The 19,503-nt window shown below is 45.0% G+C and overlaps 1 long non-coding RNA gene across 2 annotated transcripts; it reads left to right on the top strand.

The window, feature by feature from the left end:
- The first annotated feature begins 696 nt into the window (after positions 1–696).
- LOC125353463 lies at positions 697–17,587 on the top strand. 2 transcript variants are annotated; one of them, XR_007211330.1, is made up of 3 exons: positions 697–1,375; positions 16,147–16,686; positions 17,419–17,587. It is a non-coding gene; the product is annotated as an uncharacterized LOC125353463 (long non-coding RNA). The 2 variants fall into 2 exon arrangements; XR_007211329.1 differs by lacking the exon at positions 697–1,375 and adding an exon at positions 9,788–10,308 and having other exon boundaries at positions 14,557–16,686.
- Positions 17,588–19,503: the final 1,916 nt, after the last annotated feature.

Here is a 19,503-nt window from a genome sequence, read left to right as displayed (position 1 = left end):
CCGCAAGTGGTTCTGTGGCTCAAGAGGTAGAGTGCTAGCCTTGAGCAAAAAGGAATCCAGGGACAGTGCTCAGGCCCTGAGTCCAAGGCCCCAGAACTGGCAAAAAAAAAAAAAAAAGTGTCTCCATGAAGGACCTATCTAAGCTAAAAAGCAATAGAATGACATCAAGAAGACAAAGACCAACAGTAAACAAAGACAAGATGCCTGGAGTAGATTGGACAAGATGGGCAGGTAAAGGTTAGCCTTGGACAGCAGTGTGTAACAACTAGCCCGCCCAAACCTGGGAGAGTTTGCATTTGGCCCATGACCTGTTTGTCCCCAAACCATTGCAGAGAGGTACTGAATAAATACTTGCTGATACAAAGCAAACATCTGAATTGAGGAAAAGGAAAAGTACTTGTGTTAAGTACTGCTGGTCATAGAAGGAAGTGGGATACCATTCCTTGCTGTTGGTGTAGCTGGGTTATTTAGAATTAATATGGTAGGGGCTGGGGATATGGCCTAGTGGCAAGAGAGCTTGCCTTGTATACATGAGACTCTGGGTTCAATTCCCCAGCACCACATATACAGAAAATGACCAGAAGTGGCGCTGTGGCTCAAGTGGCAGAGTGCTAGCCTTGAGCAAAAGGAAGCCAGGGACAGTGCTCAGGCCCTGAGTTCAAGGCCCAGGACTGGCCCAAAAAAAAAAAAAGAATTAATATGGTAGTAATATGTCATGTTATTGAGGTTTGAGGACCTGTAGATAGACTCATCCAGTCTGTGGAGTAAGTTTGCCACTATCACCTTTCTATTTTACCAGCGAGAGAACATACACATACCATAGGCTCTCCATCCCTTTCATACTCTATGCCACTTTTCTGAGTAACATACATGTTCGCTGGGTAGTTCTGGAATCCAAATATTTTTGTAACCAAAATTAGGTGGGCAAAATCCTCATACAGGTTTTCTCAGCAAGGATGCTTTCTACTGGCTTGCTGAGTGACTGTGTCACCCACCTCCACTCACTGGGCCTCAATTTCCCAAGCTGTAAAATGAAGTATTTGAACCAGATACTCCCCGAGTGCCTTTCCGGCTCTAGCATCGCATCCTCAGATGCCTGAGAGCAGGAATGATCACGGAGCTCTGGGTCACATCTACGTCACACAGCATGGAGGAACCCTGATGGCCACAGCCCCTGGATGGTGAACTTGGCAGGACTGGCTGTGACAATCCTTGCTGCTGCTGAACTACCATGTGTCTCTCCAGGTAAGTCTGTGCAGGTAAGGAATTGGGTGGGACTGTCTCTTTCTTGTGACCTCTGAGTAATGTTTTCTGCAGGATCGGATGCCTCCAGGACTGAAGGATGCCAAATACACTCATCTTTCATACTGGCAAAGTAGGTGAGCCATCTTTGCACCCACTATTCTGGCAGGACTACCTGAAAGGTTTTCTGCTCCCCCCAACATGAAATACCTCCATGTTTCATTGTCACTGTGCCTAGAATCCCACCTCCCCATAGCTTTCCAGTTCCCTGTCTTGGGGGCATGTTCTATGAGAATCTCATGGTTGTGACTATCCTAATCAGCTCAGAGTAGCTGAACTCAGAACTAGAGGCAAGGGGGAAAATTTTGTCCAAAAGTGAAGCACAGAATGTTGAACCACTGTTTACTGGAAAGAAAGAATTGCCCCAACCTCCCAGTCAAGAGCACACATCTAAAGTCAAAACTATATATGTGTGTGTGTATGTGTGTTCAACTAATTATATACACACACACACACATATATATATATATACATATGTTCAAAAGGAGATATGACTATTAAAGTCAGGCAGACAAGAATTGAATATAGCCTGAAAGACAAGAGTCCATTCAAACTGAAAAGTTACAAAATGACATGAAGAAGGCAAAGTCCAATTCAGCTACTTTAAAACTAAATATTTTCAAAGCCAAATGGTATCTATAATGTGTAAGTGAACTCTTCTAAAACATTAACAGTAAAAGCAAACCAGATAACTTGTACCACACTTAAACACAAGAGAAGAACGGTTGACTTAAAAAATTCTTTCAGGGGTAAGGATGTATAACTCAGAGGTATGGCATTTATCTAGCATGCAGGAAGCCCTGGGTTCCATCCCCAACAGTGGAAAATATCCAGGAGACAGTAGGTTTGAGGGGCTGGAATAGGATTGTTAAGCCTGGTTTTGGACAAGTCCAATTAAGGTAGGCATTGAGGTAGAGGTAGAGGTGGCCTGCAGGGAGCTAGGAAGAAGATCTGGATTCCAGCAGATCTAATCCATAGGTTTGGGTTGGAACTGAAAGTGATTGTGACAAGGGCTTTGGTCAGCTGCCTTAGGAGAATAGGCTAGTCCAGAAGAGAGAGGGGGTCCAGAAACAAGAGCCTTGAGCCCACTTAAGTAGTGGTCAGAGAGAAAGAGGAACTTACAAGGATAAAAAAAAGTCCAAGTGAGGGCTGGGAACATGGCCTAGTGGCAAGAGTGCTTGCCTCGTACACATGAAGCCCTGGGTTTGATTCCTCAGTACCACATCTATAGAAAACAGCCAGAAGTGGCGCTGTGGCTCAAGTGGCAGAGTGCTGCTAGCCTTGAGCAAAAAGAAGCCAGGGACAGTGCTCAGGCCCTGAATTCAAGGCCCTGGACTGGCCAAAAAACAAAACAAAAAGTCAGAGTGAGATGCAAAAGGCACCTGAAGAACTATTTTTTGGAAGAGAGGCCAGTGAGGTAAGCACAGAGAACCCAAGAGAGGTAATGATTAGGGGGCTACCACCTCCTCAGCCTGAGCAGTTTCTTGTGAGAGTAAAATGGAAGGTAGGCAGTATGGCCACCTCCCTGGGAGAAACTGCTAAGAGAAACAGTTTGGGCCAGGGAATCCTCTCTGAGCTAGTTGGCATGAAATAAGGATAAGACGAGATGGGATAGATCCAAAGAGCTCCCCCACAGTCCTGTCAGAATGAATCAGAGGCCAGATCTAAGAACAGGGTGTTTGGAAGGGAGAATATGCGTTGGTGACTGGGGCTGCCCTCAAGTAGAGAACTACTCCCTCTGTTGGCACTCGCAGGAGAGGTGTGGGCATCTCCCCACAGGGTGACTGGAGAACTGAAGATGTGCTAGCAAGAGAGGGTACATGATTCACAGGGACAAGGACAGACACTGCTCTTACCAATCTTTGCGAAAGAATACAGGATGAATCCTGTACAGGGACTGAGAAGGAGAAATTAGAAGGGAAGACTGAAAGATCGAGGGTACCAGAAGCCCAGGGAAGAGATTCTAGGAAAAAAAAGAGGGGACATAGATGGGTCAGATGCCCAGGGGAGGCCAGGCCAGGCCTAGGACATGGCTCCCAGAGACTTTCACTAAATAACTTCTAGGGCTGAAGCAGAGCCCCATTAGGTTTGGGGGGAGGGTGGATCTGACTTGAGAAAAGGGAGAAGGGGCCTGCAGGAGCCACCCACCCAGAAGGCCATGGGGGAGGGCTGGGGGAGCTGGAAGAGCAGGCACTGGCAGGGAAGGGGCCCAGGGCAGCAGGATTGATGTTGAGGTGAAGGGATTAGTCGTGTTGATGGAAAGAGCAAAATCCAGTTGTGTCCCCCTTGCAGGGAACCTGACCCCAGGCTCTCGGGGAGCCCTCCTCTGCCCTCTGGTCCCCATTGCAGCTCTAATTAACCATGTTTTTCTCCCTGTGTCTGGGGTTGAGTCTTATGCATTCTTTGTACCTCTGGGCACCTAGCAACAGGCAGCCATTGAGGAATAATTCTTTTCTACCTAATTATAAATGTCTGAAATGGTGGTTTCAAAAAGATTTTTTTTTTCACCAACAAACTTCTGTGGCAATCAAGAAATTAAAGTCATGGTCAAGTTGTCCGGGTCTCAGGAAATGTACAGTGCTCTCCAGTGTGGGCCTAGCTCCTTATAGTTTGTCCCATGGTGCTGTGGCCATACACTTGTCTTAGCACCACAGGCCCAATCATCTGCTCCAGTGAGGTAGACAAGCCCCCACTGGGCCTATTTCACAAGAAAGGAAACAGGCCTGGAGAAGTGGGATGGGAACAAGGTGGAGGGCAAGGTGAGCAGTGAAAGTGATGGAGACCGAGTCTCCAGCACAATCTGAGAGAGCCTGCATTCAGCATCTAATTCTGTTTCTTCCATGTTTGGACAGAAGGGAGAGCCTTGGTTTAGCTGGCTAAGCCTTGAGTTAGCTGGACCTCATCGTCACCAGACAGGACAGGCACCTGAGGAGGGGTATGTGTAGCTACTGCATGATAGAGTACCCCAAGTCCTACCACACCACATAAAATGGAGACCAGGATGTCTCCCTAAGGGTAATACAGAGCTGTTCAGAGGAGGAGTAAGGGATTCAAGAAAGCTGCAGGCCCCAGATTTCCATCCTAAGTCACCAGTCCAGAACCAAGAGATCTCTAGACAAGAGAAGGAGAGGCCCCCAACAGACAAGTAGAGTTGACATTGATTTTGAAAAGACTCATGGTAGATGAAAGTCAGAAGGTGGGATAGTCAGCTGGTAAGAGAGGGGAGAGGGTAGGTCAAAGGTTCCTTGAGATCAGGATTCCCAGGTTGTTGTGTGTGTGTGTGTGTGTGTGTGTTTGTTGTTTTTTGTTTTTTTTGGCCAGTCCTGGGCCTTGGACTCAGGGCCTGAGCACTGTCCTTGGCTTCTTTTTGCTCAAGGCTAGCACTCTGCCACTTGAGCCACAGCGCCACTTCTGGCCATTTTCTGTATATGTGGTGCTGGGGAATTGAACCTAGGGCCTCATGTATACAAGGCAAGCACTCTTGCCACTAGGCCATATCCCCAGCCCCCCAGGTTTCTTGAGTGGACCCTGGGTAGGTAGTCAGAAGACCCCTGAGATGGGGAACACAGGATGGAGAGCCAGCACGAGGCTCAAGACAGTGGCTTGGATACAGCTAAGGGTGCAGGGATATAACCAAGTGGGTCTCAGCAGTCATTTGAGTCCTGGAGTTTAGAGTTCAGGAAGAAAATAGAACTGGAAGCACTGGCCCAGGGGCTATCACCACTCAGAGCACAATGAGGACTGAAGAAGAGGGAGCTTAGTAGGGTGGGAACAGGAGAGAGTCTAGAGCAGAATCAGGAGTTCCAGAGACATTTGAGGAGCCAATCAAGGTGTGGGCCAGCAACTAAAAGAAGGGTTTGAGAGAGATGCCACAGACAACTAGGAGAGCTGGTTGCCATGGCAACCAAGGTAGTGAAGGGTTTCAAGGAGAAAGTAATCAACACTGTCAAATGTAGCAGCAAATTCCAATCAAATCATGACAGAATTTTCCCTTTGGATTTCAGGATTAGTTGACTTGTAGTGGCCCTAATAAGAGTATCTTTGGGGAGTGATAGGGACATAAGCTGGAGTAACGTTGACATGTGAGAAGGACATAAAGCTGTCACAGATATCCTTCAAGGAGTCTGGAAGAAAAGACCCTGGAGATGTAAAGAGCTGTGGAGGAGGGACTCTAGGAGAGATGAGCGTTTGTAAGCAGGCATCCCTTCAGAGCCACTGTGCTTGAATGGCAAAGTTTATACATTCCACATACTTCCTTTACTTTGGGGAATGAGTTAAATAGGCAGAATCTCTGTGCTGTGGGACAGAGAAAGACAGGAGCAGATAGTCACACACATTGGTGCGCAGTCCCAAACTGACGGTTTCTGTGAGGGCAGACAGCCCTCACAGCCTGCCATGGGCTCTAGAGGCTTCCCTGGGAAGGTAATGTTCAAACCAAGTTATGACTGAGAGGAAGGAGTTTACTGGACAGAGCAAATTGAAAGAAAGTGCCTATGCAAAAGGTTTCATTCAGGAGAGAGGAAGAGAAAGTTGAGTCAGATGGTTCCAGGAGGGAGCCGATTAAAGAGAGATGGGAGCAAGGAGATAGGTCTAAGCCCTCTTCATTTTAATCTTGAGAGAATGAGCAATGCTGGTGTGTAAATATTAGGGTGATGAGCTGGGTAATTGAGCGGTTAGGGATGGAGACAATTAGTGAAATGAGCTCCCAAAGGAGCTAAGATCAAGTGCTGAGGTAGATAAATTAGTCTGAGGTAAAGTGTGTTTGACTGACGGGACAAAATTAAATTATTTACCTTTTAGACAGCAACATGATCTCCATGTGCTTCCGGAAGCCTTTATCTGACCTGTGTCCCGCCTACATGTCTAATTAGCCCCAGTTCTATCCTGTCTCCTGGCTAGAATCCTGTCTTATTATTTTTTATGTGTTTCTTAATACCTAGCAACAGGAACTGAGCTTTTTAAGTATTTAAAGTGAATACTTTCTGCCTTAGAATACCAAAAGTGAACAAACTTCCCTTGATCATGCTGGACACTGGTGTCTCATACCTATAATCCTAGCTATCAGGAGGCTGAGATCCGAGTATCAAGGCTCAAAGCCAGCCTGGGCAGGAGAGTCCCCATGAAACTCTCATCTCCAATTAACCACCCAAAAGCTGGTAACTGTGGTTCAAGTGGTAGAGTGCCAACCATGAGCAAAAAAGCTAAAGGACAGTGCCCAATCCCTGAGTTCAAGCCCCCATACCAGCACAAATAACAGAAAAATTTCCTTCAGCTGAAAAATTCAACAACTCTATGACAATTCTCCAGAAGTTACAATGCCAGAAAGAAGAACTGGGGTATTTAAGTCTTGGGTGGCAGGGATTTAGTGGGGGTCCCGTGAAAGAAAAGTAGAGGAGCCTGCCCCTCATCCTTATAAGCTCCCTGCCTTCTATCCCTGTTCACATTCAGCATCTTACATAACTTTCACATCCCACCACAAGACACAGAGCAATACAGTATTTCATAGAGGAAGGATGGAAGCTAGGGAAGCGGGTACCAGATGCCAACATAGCACAAGTGGCAGGAGCTGCCTGCTGGCCTCAATCCACTCAGGGTAGCAGAGCCAGATTGAGCTGGAGAGAGGAGGAGGAGGCTGGAAGGTCCAGGTCAGCTGGCCCTTTCAGAAAGTGGATGGTGAGTTCTGCCGAGATCCCTGCCACACGAGAAAGTGTGCCCCATTGCACTGTGCACACAGGGCCCTCCCTCCACAGTGTAGAGACATCCTGTATTTGCAGCTACAACCTCTAAATCATGGGGTTTAAATCTTTAGCCTCTCTGAGATGTGCATTTGTGTAGAATGTGAGTGACATATCTAATCTGATCTTTCCAGATGGATATGCAGTTTGCAAAGCACCACTTACTGTCCCCCAACTACCTTTTTTCCAAATCTTTGTGTCTGGTGTCTTCAGTTTTGTTGACCCATTTGTCTATCCTGGGCCTATACTGAATTTTAAAGAACAATTACCTTGATTATGTAGGTGTTTACTTTTCTGGTGATTCCGGCCTTTTGAACTTAGGACCCTGAGCTTGCTAAGCAGGTCCTCTCACCTGAGCCATGCTTTTAGCCCTGATTTTTGCTCATTAGTTTTCAGACAGGATCTCACTTCCTTCCCAGATGAGATCCAACTTATGTTAGGCAGGGATAATAGGCGTATACCACTATATCCAGCTCTCCATCAAGATTCTGCCTACTCTGGCCTCAAATGATGATCCCAACAATCTGGGCCTCCCAAATAGCTAGAACTACAGGTAGCCACTAGCACCTGGCCTTACTTTCCTACTTTTATCATCTGCTTGTCAAAGCTGCATGACAAAATTCATGTTGCATTGGAGGGGGAAATGACATCTTTTGGGTGTCATTAGTTTTTCCCATCTGTAAATACGGTATCTGTCTCTTGCAAATCAGTCTCACTGGCTTGTTTTGTTTGTAAGGCCTCCTGACAAAGGCTGGCGGCTTTGGTCAAGATGTTTCACGTTTCTTACTGGGGTCATTTCTGAGTACATCATTAGTATTGTTGTCCTTATGAGTGGAAAAACTTTCCCTGGTTGGTTTTTTGTTTTTTTGCGTTTTACTTTCCAGATTTTATTCAATTTACTAATCAGTATGCTTCATTCACAGACATACACAACATAAATGTGCTTTGTCCCCAGACACACAGATGAGAACACAGCACACATGTAAATCAGAGCTAATTGGCTGCCAATGAATTCAAATTTTGAATTAAACTTTAATTATATTAGTAACACATGAATACATTTTCTTTTCAATAGAAGCCGAGTGTTGCAGATAAAGAAGTCTCTGCTGGCCTCTTGCACCTCTGCCTGGGGGTCCCCGCTCAGGGGCAGTTGCTATTTGTCCACATTGTGTTCCTATGCCCCCTGTTCTATTGTTTCTGTTTGCACAGATTGGAGGGGTGGGCACATTACAGGTGCTGCTCCTGAGCTCACCGAACCTCCTCCCATGGCCTTTGGAACTTTGGCATCTGGGCTCACTCCAGTGATCCTTGCGGCTGGCCACTGACCACCATAACAGATTATACCATGTTTTATTTAGTTGTTGCCTATTGATTGAGGATTAAAATGCTTCCAGCATCCTTCCATTAAGGCAAACCTCAACATAAGGACAGTTTTGTATTAGATGGCCTTTTTGCTCTTGTACAAGTGTTCTTCTGGGACACACACTTGGACAGATGGTTCATAGGGTGACACACCTTAGCTTCTGATAGACACTGCTAACATGTCCTCCAGAATGTCTTTCTAACCCAGCATCCTGACTGAACATCTCCAAGTTTTGCATTTTCATCAGTCTGAAATAGTGTCTTGTGTTAATGTGCATTTTCCTGAATTACTAGCAAGGGTAACATTGTTGTGTGTTTACTATCTACTTATATTCCTGGATTGCCTTTCCATGTCCTTTATCTGCTTCTTCCTTTATTCTCTTTATTTTATTTTGGTTTTCTGAGACAGAGTTTTCTCTACAGCCCACCTCAGCCTCCTGAATGCTAGGATGACAGGTATGTGCCACCACACCCTGCTCATTTCTTCTTCTTTTTTTTCTTTTCGCCAGTCCTGGGGCTTGGACTCAGGGCCTGAGCACTGTCCCTGGCTTCTTTGTACTCAAGGCTAGCACTCTACCACTTAAGCCACAGCTCCACTTCCAGCTTTTTCTCTTTATGTGGTGCTGAGGAATCAAACCCAGGGCTTCGTGCATGCTAGGCAAGCACTCTACTGCTAAGCAACATTCCCAGCCCCTCATTTCTTTTTGTATGAAGTATTTTGCCCTTTGCTTGCTGATTTTGATTCTACATGTGTTTTATATACTAATCCTTTGTTGGAGATAATGAAAATATTTTTTACATTGTATTTTTGTCATTTCATTAAATGGCACCTTTTGTCTGAGAGAAACTATATAAGTTTCTGTATAGTCAAGTATATCAATCTTTGATGCCTCTTTTGGCACTCTTAAGAAAAAAGCCTTTTCCATCCACACACAAACTGTCAGACTAAAGGAGAATGCCCTTAGGGAAAGAAACCAAAGGTATAACTCCTGAACATTTAAAATACTATTTATTGAAACAATTTCCAGGAAATGGAAACATGGGTTTGTTTTTGTTACTATTACTGATGGTGGTGGTGGTAGCAATGGTGGTGGTGTTTGTTTTTGCTTTAGGGTTTTTTTCTTTTTAGGGTAACAAAGAAGGGGTGCAGAAAGGGAGGGAGGAAAGGTGAACAAATGCAATCATGCTATTCAATAGACACTATGTAGAAAAAGCGATGCAAGCTATGGGCAGAACAAAGCAAAGGAAGGGATGACATTGTTCAAAAAAGAAATGTACTTGTTACTTGACTTACAAAATGATAACCCCTTTGTATAACACCTTAATAATAATAAAATTATATTTAAAATCAAAATGGTATCTGAAAAAGAAAGCCATTCTACATCAAGGTCATTAGCATTTTTATTATATTTTCTTCTCTAATATTTATAGTTTACTTATATGTATATTTAGAGCTTTATAACATATAAGAAAGCTTAATTCCATAACATGAATCCAGTTATTCCATCTCACAATGGATTGATAGCTGTCCCAATACCATTTTTAACTATATATCATTTTCTCACTGATTTAAAATTGATACCTTCATCTGACACAAAATCCCAATGCTGGTCTGTGTTAGGGCTCTTTCTGGTCCACTGATCTATTTGTCTGTTTCAGAGGTGGATAATATGCTTTGCTAACTGGCAGGACAAATCTCCCTCTCTTTGTTGTTTTTCCAAAATTGGCTTGGTCATTCTTGCATGTTAGACCTACCACATGAATTTTAAAACTAGCCTGTCAAGTTTCAAGAAAGCTTGTGCCAGAAAATTGTGTTAGGTTACACTGGATTTGTGGATGAGTATGAGGAAAATTGCTATCTTTATCACACAGTCTTCCTCCTAAAGCACACGGCTCTCCCTCAGTTCAGGTCATCTTTGATGTCTTCTAGGGTTTTATGGTTTTCTCTGGTTAAAGTCCTGCCTGTCACTTGATAAATTGATTCTCAGGTGTGCTAAAGGTTCTGCTATTGACCGTGTCTGGTCCCCCTCTGCTCTTCCTTGTTTGTCCCTTGTTTTTCCATAGCCCAGCTCAACCTGTTTACTAATCACAGGGTTTGATTTGCAGGCACACATGCGAGTAAATGCTCTCCGTCCCTGGACACAAGCATGCGAGCAGGGCCAAACACACAGAGCTGGCGTAATTGCCTGCAAACAAATTAGAACCTTTTCAAATTATACTTCAATTAAATGAGCGAAGCATGAATCCATTCTGCTCTTTAGAAGTAGAGTGGTGTGGGTATGGCAGCCGCCATCTCCATCAGCCACCTGAGGTCCAGTCCCTTTCCCCTCCACGGAGGAAGGGACTGAACACAGTAAATGTAGGAAGAATATACTCCCTCCATCACTGCTTTTACGCTTTGTCCTGTGCTCTTAATCTCCTATGTAGGAAATCCACTCCAGTCAGTTCACAATGCTGCTCTTTAAAACCAATCTTTTCTTTTTTTTGTTTTTGTTTTGCCAGTCCTAGACCTTGGACTCAGGGCCTGAGCACTGTCCCTGGCTTCTTTTTGCTTCTTTTTGCTTCTACCTCTTGAGCCACAGCCTCCCTTCTGGCTTTTTCTGTTTAGATGGTGCTGAGGAATCAAACCCAGGGCTCATGTATGCTAGGCAAGCACTCTACTGCTAAGCCACAGTCCCAGCCCTAAAACAAATCTTTTTTTTTTTTTTGGCCAGTCCTGGGGCTTGGACTCAGGGCCTGAGCACTGTCCCTGGCTTCTTCCCGCTCAAGGCTAGCTAGCACTCTGCCACTTGAGCCACAGCGCCGCTTCTGGCCGTTTTCTGTATATGTGGTGCTGGGGAATCGAACCTAGGGCCTCGTGTATCCGAGGCAGGCACTCTTGCCACTAGGCTATATCCCCAGCCCAAAACAAATCTTTTAATTGTTATTATTAAGTAGTTGTACAAAGGGGTTACAACTCCATAGTCAGATAATGAATACAATGCTTCTTGGGTAGTGTCATCCCTTGCTTTGCTTGCCTTCATTTCCTGCCTCCTGTTCCTACTCACAAGTTTCATTTTTTATATTGTGTATATTGAATACAGTGACTACATTTGTTTAACCTTCCTCCCTCCATTCTTGTGTCCCCTTTTTGTCTATGCTCAAAAAAAGTGTCTCCATATCCAGGTATTTATTGTTTTTGATAAACAGTGCTTTAGTTGTTCCGAGGAGTTATGCCTTCGGCTTCCTCTCTGAGACATGTCTTCCTTTAGTCTGTTTGTGTGTAATTGCACTGAGCCATGTATATGATATCATGCCTAGTTGTATTTTAGATCTAGCTTCTACATATGAGAGAGAGCATGTGTTTTTGTCTATCTGAGCCTAGCTTACTTCACTTAACATGATTCTAGTTCCATACACTTCCCTGCAAATGACATGATTTTATTCTTTCTAATGGATGAGTCAGATTTCATCGTGTATATATACACCACACTTTCTTGATCCACCCATCTGTTGTAGGGCATCTGAGCTGTTTCCACAGCTTGGCCATTGTGAATAGTGCAGCAGTGAATGTGGATTGCAGGTGTCTCTACTATATCCTGATTTGTAATACTCTAGGTAGATGCCCAAGGGTGGTATGGCTGGGTCATAGGGAAGTTCTGTTTCTTTCTTTTTTTTTTTTTTTTTGGCCAGTCCTGGGCCTTGGACTCAGGGCCTGAGCACTGTCCCTGGCTTCTTCCCGCTCAAGGCTAGCACTCTGCCACTTGAGCCACAGCGCCGCTTCTGGCCGTTTTCTGTATATGTGGTGCTGGGGAACCGAACCTAGGGCCTCATGTATCCGAGGCAGGCACTCTTGCCACTAGGCTATATCCCCAGCCCTCTGTTTCATTTTTTGAGGAATCTCCAAACCACTTCCCAGAGTGGTTGTACTTGTTTACATTTCCACCAACAGTGCAATAAGGTTCCTTTTCTCCTACATCCCCACCAGCATTTGTTGTTCAAATTCTCCTTGCTGGCCAATCATAATGGGGTGAGTTGGAATCTCAAAGTTGTTTTGATTTGCATTTCCTTTATGGCCAGGAATGTGAGCATTTCCTCGTGTGTTTATTGACCATTCTTGCTTCTTCGGAGAGGCCTCTCTTTAACTCCTTTGGCCATTTATTGATTGGGTTATTAACCTGGTGGGGTGGGGGGTAAGTTTCTTGAGCTCCTTGAATATGCTGGCTCTTGCTTGGTCCTTTCACCACCCTCATGATCCTTTCAGAGTGTTCAGTGTTTCCTCTTCTGCATCACCCCTAGACCTTTACTTTTGTACTTTCTGTGAGGAAGGGAACTCCTACACTTATGCCTCCTCCTGCAGCTTTCTCTAGCTTATGTGGAGCAGAAACTCTGCATCCTTATCAGATAGTTCTGGATCCTTATCAGATAGTTCCCAAGCTCTTCTTGGGTGGCTGGATCTGTTTCAAATATTTTCACAAGTAAATGGGAATCCTCCTTCTATGGGATCATTGACAACTTTTAAACTTTCCAGATCTAGAAGGCAGCAATCTGGCTGCTGCTTGATTTCAAGTTTTGCTTTCCAAGTGAATGGTCACACTGTGGTCTGCTCATGGTTTACTCCTACTGGAATCATCTGTGACGGACCTTTTTCTTTCTTCTGGGCTGTCTTTTTCTTATTGATCCAAAGGGACTCTTTAAAAAAAAAAAGTATTGATATATATTACATTATACATAATAAAAGGCCTTATTAGGACATTTGCATTCATGTATATATGCATTCTATTACTTTCTTACCCCCCCCCCATTATTCCTCCCACATTCTCTCCTTCTTCTACCTCCCTTGTAATCCCCATTTTATTTTTATGACCTTGTTTGTTGTCATTTTGTTCTCCCTTAGCTTCCACAAACAGGAGAAAACATATTAGTATTTGTGGGACTGGCTTATTTCATCCAATGTGATGACTCCTAGTTCCATTCATTTTCTTTTCTTTTTTTTTTTTGGGGGGGGGGCCAGTCCTGGGGCTTGGACTCAGGGCCTGAGCACTGTCCCTGGCTTCTTCTTGCTCAAGGCTAGCACTCTGCCACTTGAGCCACAGCGCCACTTCTGGCCATTTTCTGTATATGTGGTGCTGGGGAATCGAACCCAGGGCCTCATCTATACAAGGCAAGCACTCTTGCCACTAGGCCATATCCCCAGCCCTCCATTCATTTTCTAAGAAACAGTATAAAAATTATTTACACATTCTTTATATAACTCACAAGTATATGTAGTATATACATATATGTGTGTGTATATATATATATTTCACATGATCCTCTCCATTCTTAACTTTGTCTTTTACCTGTCTTGTGTCTTTCACTAAAAAAGTTTTTATTCCTTTTTAAAAAAATTATTTTTGCCAGTCCTGGGGATTGAACTCAAGACCTGAGCACTGTCCCTGGCTTCTTTTCGCTCAAGGCTAGCCCTCTACCACTTGAGCCACAGCGCCACTTCTGGCTTTTCCTATATATGTGGGGCTAAGGAATTGAACCCAGGGCTTCATGTGTGTGAGGCAAGCACTCTACCCCTGGGCCATATTCCCAGCCCGAAAGTGTTTAGTCTGTCAGATTTAGAACCTTGCCTTTCCTATACTAAAATTACAGCCATCTTTCCTGTGTTTTTCCTAAAACATAGTTTTCTTCCTTGTATTTATATTTGATATCACGTTTCAATTTTTACATTTAAGGACTTTACAATATGGGATGCTTATTTTCAGTGTCATGCTGGTGTTTAATTTCAGTATGTTTCAAAATGGACAATTAAGTTTTTCAGTACAACCTATTAGTCTGTCATTCCCCTAGTACCTTAAAATTGCTACCTTTGTCTGACACTAAATCCTATCGCAGGAATTTAGCAGGTCAAAGTTGGAGGTGTCTCTGTTCCACACATCTGTTTACTCCAGGGTTTTACCTTGCTCAAAGTAAAACATCCAACTGTCTGTTGATTTTGTAGAATTGTCTCAGCTCTATAGTATATTTGTCCCATCACTTAAGTTTTAGAGCCAGCCCATCAAAATTTAGAGTAATTTTTGCTGTGATTTTTAATTGGGATTGCACTGGATTTGTGGCTAAATCTGAGGGGAAATTGCCATCTTTATCAACAGTCTTCTTCCTAAAGCACACGGCTCTCTCAGTTCAGGTCATCTTTGATGTCTTCTAGGGTTTTATGGTTTTCTCTGGTTAAAGTCCTGCCTGTCACTTGATAGATTCTCAGGTGTGCTAAAGGTTCTGCTATTGACCGTGTCTGGTCCCCCTCTGCTCTTCCTTGTTTGTCCCTTGTTTTTCCATAGCCCAGCTCAACCTGTTTACTAATCACAGGGTTTGATTTGCAGGCACACATGCGAGTAAATGCTCTCCGTCCCTGGACACAAGCATGCGAGCAGGGCCAAACACACAGAGCTGGCGTAATTGCCTGCAAACAAATTAGAACCTTTTCAAATTATACTTCAATTAAATGAGCGAAGCATGAATCCATTCTGCTCTTTAGAAGTAGAGTGGTGTGGGTATGGCAGCCGCTGTCTCTCAGTAGGCCAGCCACCGAAGGCCTCATTTCCCGTCCCTTTAACTATTGTATATGTCTCCCTCTCCACAGGACCTAGCATTGGTACAGGAAATCTGAACCATTTCACATTAGAGAATTTAGTCAAAGCTTCATTTTTTCCATTTAATCTTTTATTTTTATAGCATATCAATATCAATACATGAAGCTCTTCCCTTGAATAATGGCCATCCTTTCCATTGCCACAACGTCCCACATCTCATCTTCTCTAAGCTCCATGAATGTTCAGTCGTTCAGTCGCTTCCTTCTTTCTTCTCCAACGACCAGTCTCTGCACTTACTTCCCACACTGACTAAGGAGGGGAAAGAATGGTGGGTCTCAAGTCTGACCGTTTCTGTCTGAACCGACAGAGGTTACCAAAGTGTCCTCCACAGCTCTCTCTACCATTTCAGCTTCTAGCCCAAGGGTAAGCAGAGATTTGAATCCCTACCATAATACCATAAGCACTTGTTTCAACTATTTGCCAATCTGATGGGGTAAAAATATTAAATCCTTTTTCTAAATTTGTATTTTCCTGTTAGCTAGTGAGGATTTTCATGTGTGTACTGGACACATGTTTTCTCTTTGCTGAACTGCATGTTTATTTTTACCCATTTTAAACACTCGCTTGTCTTTAGCTCATTGACTCGTGGAATGTCCTAATAGAATCGGAATATTAATCTTTTGTGACTGGAGACAAATATTTTCTTCCATCCTATCTATTACCTTTAACTCTTTGTTAAAGTTGCCAATTTTGATTCAATCAAACTTATGAATCTCCTCCTTTCCTCTTTAAATATGTGTTGTGTTTAAGTACTTCTCTTCCTCAGGTTTCAATATATTTTTTAATCTTTTCCACTGATTTTACAATCTCTGCATTTCGTCCTTTAATGCGTGTGGAATGTACTTTGATGCTTGAATTGAGATAGGACCTACCTTTCTGTAAAGGAACAGGTGGTTATCAAAGCACAATGGGTTAAGGATTCACAGATTCTCTGCTTGCCTTCACTAAAGTTCCCCTGCCCACTGAGCCCCAGGTCTAGAGGGCTCTGAACCCCCTGTTTGGTTCACTGGTCTATTTATGCTTTTTTTTTTAAATTGCCATAGCTTTCCCCCAGCTCTTGTATGTGTTAGTGAAATGCCACATTTCATGTCTTTGCTCTTCAGCTGTCCTCGCTCGCTCCTCCACAGGAATTTTAAAAGCTGCTTGTCAACTTGGGTGAATTCAGAGATTAATTTGAGGGAAACTGACATCAATACAATACTGTGCCATTCAGTCTGTGAATCCAATAGAGCTCTAAACCAATCACCTCGTGTCCTTCCCTCACATACTGCAGTTTACTCCGTGAAGAACTTGATTCGTTCCTAATGGCGTTCTTTCTAGCCTCTGTTATGGTTGTGAATGAGTTTCTTCTGCACCTTTCCAACCCCTTCTTCTTTTGCATTTGCCTGCTACATTTATTTTTAATCTACTCTCTAATCACCATACTTCATTCACAGACACATACAAAGTAAAGATTCTTCCTCTCTGGGCACAAACACGTGAGCTTGGCCAAACACAGAGCTGGCATAATTGGCCAAAAATGAATGGGAATTTTTTCAAATTAAAGTTTAATGACAGAAGCGAAACATGAATACATTCGCCTTTTTAAAAGACCACAACACTACAGCTGGAGCTGGAGTCCCTTCTGGCTGCTTGCTGCCATCCTGTATCCTTCCTTCTCCCCAGAGGTAGCCACCGATGGGCTTTCTAAAGTTTGTAAATTCATAGATAGGCACTCAGATTGATGTTGATACTGAAGTTTTGTGGTGTGTGAATATTAGGTTATTATCCACTGTGGTGTGGATGAGAAGATACAGGAGTCAGGGGGTAGCACTAAGAAGGGGGTATTGAAGCCAGGGGCAGTACTGGGGAGACAGGAGTGTCTGTGGACACATGATAGTGCAAGTCAATTTCTTAATTTTAAAAATATAACCAATGTAAGTCCTTTAAGCGGGGGCTGGTGGCTCATGACTGTTATCCTAGCTACTCAGGAGGCTGAGGTCTGAGGATCGTGGTTCAAAGCCAGCCTGGGCAGGACAGTCCATGAGATTTTATCGCCAATTAACCATCAGAAATCTGGAAGTGGAGCTGTGTCTTAAAGTGGTAGAGCACTAGCCTTGAGCTCAGGGACAGTTCCTAGGCCCCGAGTTCAAGCCTCATGACCACCACTACCACCACTACCACCAACAAAAGTCCTTTAAAACTGTGTTGGGAGATGTGGAGATGGAGGTAGTAATTTCCAAGTGACCCAAAGCCCTATATCTCCCCTGTGGGACAGCTGCTTAGACAATTGTCATGGCCCAGTTTCAACTTGGGGCTTAAGGAACCATTTTCAGTCCGCTTGGGCAAGTGCCTCCTGTGCTGATCACAGAGACACCCTTGGTACAGTTGCTTGGTTGTTCCTTTTCCTTTCTACCTAGATGGTGCTGAGAGAAAAATCCGGTGCTGACGCTCTGGTGACTGCCCTGTTAGGAAAGGAGAAGGCCACAGGCAAGGCTCATAGCTCCCTGCTGACTCAGCCCATCTACCCGGAACTGCTGACTTCTGAACTTTTCCTACTTGAAATGAATAAATGTTCTTTATTGTTTAGCTTCTCTTAGGTGTCACATTATATTCCGGTAGAATTGACCTTCTTCATATGGGGAGGAAGAGGGGGTCTTGGAGCTGGGGAACAACTTTGGGGAGCATGGCTCACACACACGCACATTAGGGAAAACTTTGAAGATCTTCCCTTTTCCCTTCCACGTCTGGCCATCCTTCTACCTCTGGGTCCTGCTTCTCCCAAGACTGGCATTCATGGCCGCCAAGGTCTCACATCCCACAAAGATGTCACAGTGATCCCAACCCTCGGGAGGCTGGGAAGGCAGGAGGAGTGCGAGTTGGAGGCCAGTCTGCACAACATGGAGAGACCTTGACTCTAAGTAAACAGAGTTAATGAGCGGAGAGGTGGCAGTGATTCAGAGTCCACGCCGGTGGGTGTGATTGCCACCCACTGCCTGGTCTATGCGTTTCTGTGCTCACTGTGAGGCAGAGAGATGAACGGTGCCCGCGCATGGTGGGCTTGAAGGAACCACCACCAGTAAATGCTCCGCCCGGAGCCAGCACCTGCTGAGTGTTCTGCGGTGTCAGTTCCAAGCTCAGAGGCCTGGGGGAAGGCCCGTGTGGGCCCAGCCCAGCCCATCAGTGGTGCCGATGAGGTGGGATACCTAATCTCACTGTGGGCTCCGATGGGGCCCACATCCCAGAGGCAAGAGAATTCCCACAGGCACAGAGTTGTCCAGGTGAGAAGTGCTTGCAGGTCTGAGCGCAGCGCGGAGTGCAGAGGAGGGGAGGAAGAGAGGTCGGTGAGGGTGGAAATAGGGAGCTCAGGACAACGGTGCAGCAGAGAGAGAATGCAAAGTGGAAGTCAGCCCGGAGGCTGCCCAGAAACTGCCGCTACAGCACCTCCTGCAAAAGGCCACTCTGACCTCAAGTGTGTACTCTGCGATCACCACGTCCCTTCTGCTCAGCAGCACAAACTTACATCAAGAGTGATGCAGTCACATGGGCTTTTCCTATGGAGGTTTTATTTCTTCCTGTGTTTGGACACATTGGGATTTGAACTTCGGACACTGAACTTTTTAAGGCTGCCACTCTACCATCTGGTCCATGCCCCCAGGCCTAGCAAGTTACGCGCGTACGCGCGCACGCACACACACACATATAGCTTCTTTGTGCCCCATTGCACCTTCCCTCCTCAAGGTTGTTCTATGATCTGCCATTGTCCAGGTCCCAGGGCTCTGTGCCCAGCTGGGTCACCACCATCTAGCCCACTGCCATCTCCTGAACTGAGGCATCCCTGCTGAACCCCAGTCCTGACTCCAGGCACTTCTGCTCCCCACACACGCTCCATCACCAAGCTAGGTGGACACCTCCACCTCCCAACCTGTGGTAGGAACTTTTCACCTCCAGGCAACACCTGAGGGGGCCACTGTATCCTCTGCCCCCAAGACACCCCAAGTATTGAGAGGTTAGACCTAGAACCCACTCGGCACATCTCTCCATGATTCTCCTCCTGTGAGCTGGTAAGGCTATTATCCCCTCCAAGACACAATGACAGCATCTACCATCTTCACTATCTCCTGTCAATGGCATCCATTTTAAGTTCTGAGTCCTTTAGATTCTTTCTTCCTTCCAAAAGCCTGGCAATTGCAGCAAACACCCTGTCTGAGACTGGAGCTAATGACTGTCTTTCACATTGTGTTCCTGCTGTAACACACAAGTCCTCCCAGAGCTCTGGCTGAACTGGGAGAGATTGACCATGCTAGTTAGTCTGCAAAGGAGAGGGAGGGGTCATTCACTCCCTGGGGGTTTAGTGGCTTTAGTGACACTCTAGGGTCTGTGAACCATGTTGTACAAAGCCTTGCAGCTCTGCCCACGCTGTTGACACACTTGGTCTTGGATCTTCTGTGTTGCAGCCCGACTGTGTGCGGTGCGAGGTCTGACCACACAGTACACGCATGGTC

This window comes from Perognathus longimembris, chromosome 6, assembly GCF_023159225.1.
Source record: "Perognathus longimembris pacificus isolate PPM17 chromosome 6, ASM2315922v1, whole genome shotgun sequence".
NCBI classification, from domain to species: Eukaryota; Metazoa; Chordata; class Mammalia; order Rodentia; family Heteromyidae; genus Perognathus; species Perognathus longimembris.
Note: the sequence above shows the minus strand (reverse complement) of the source record. Positions and strands in the feature narration are given on the sequence as shown.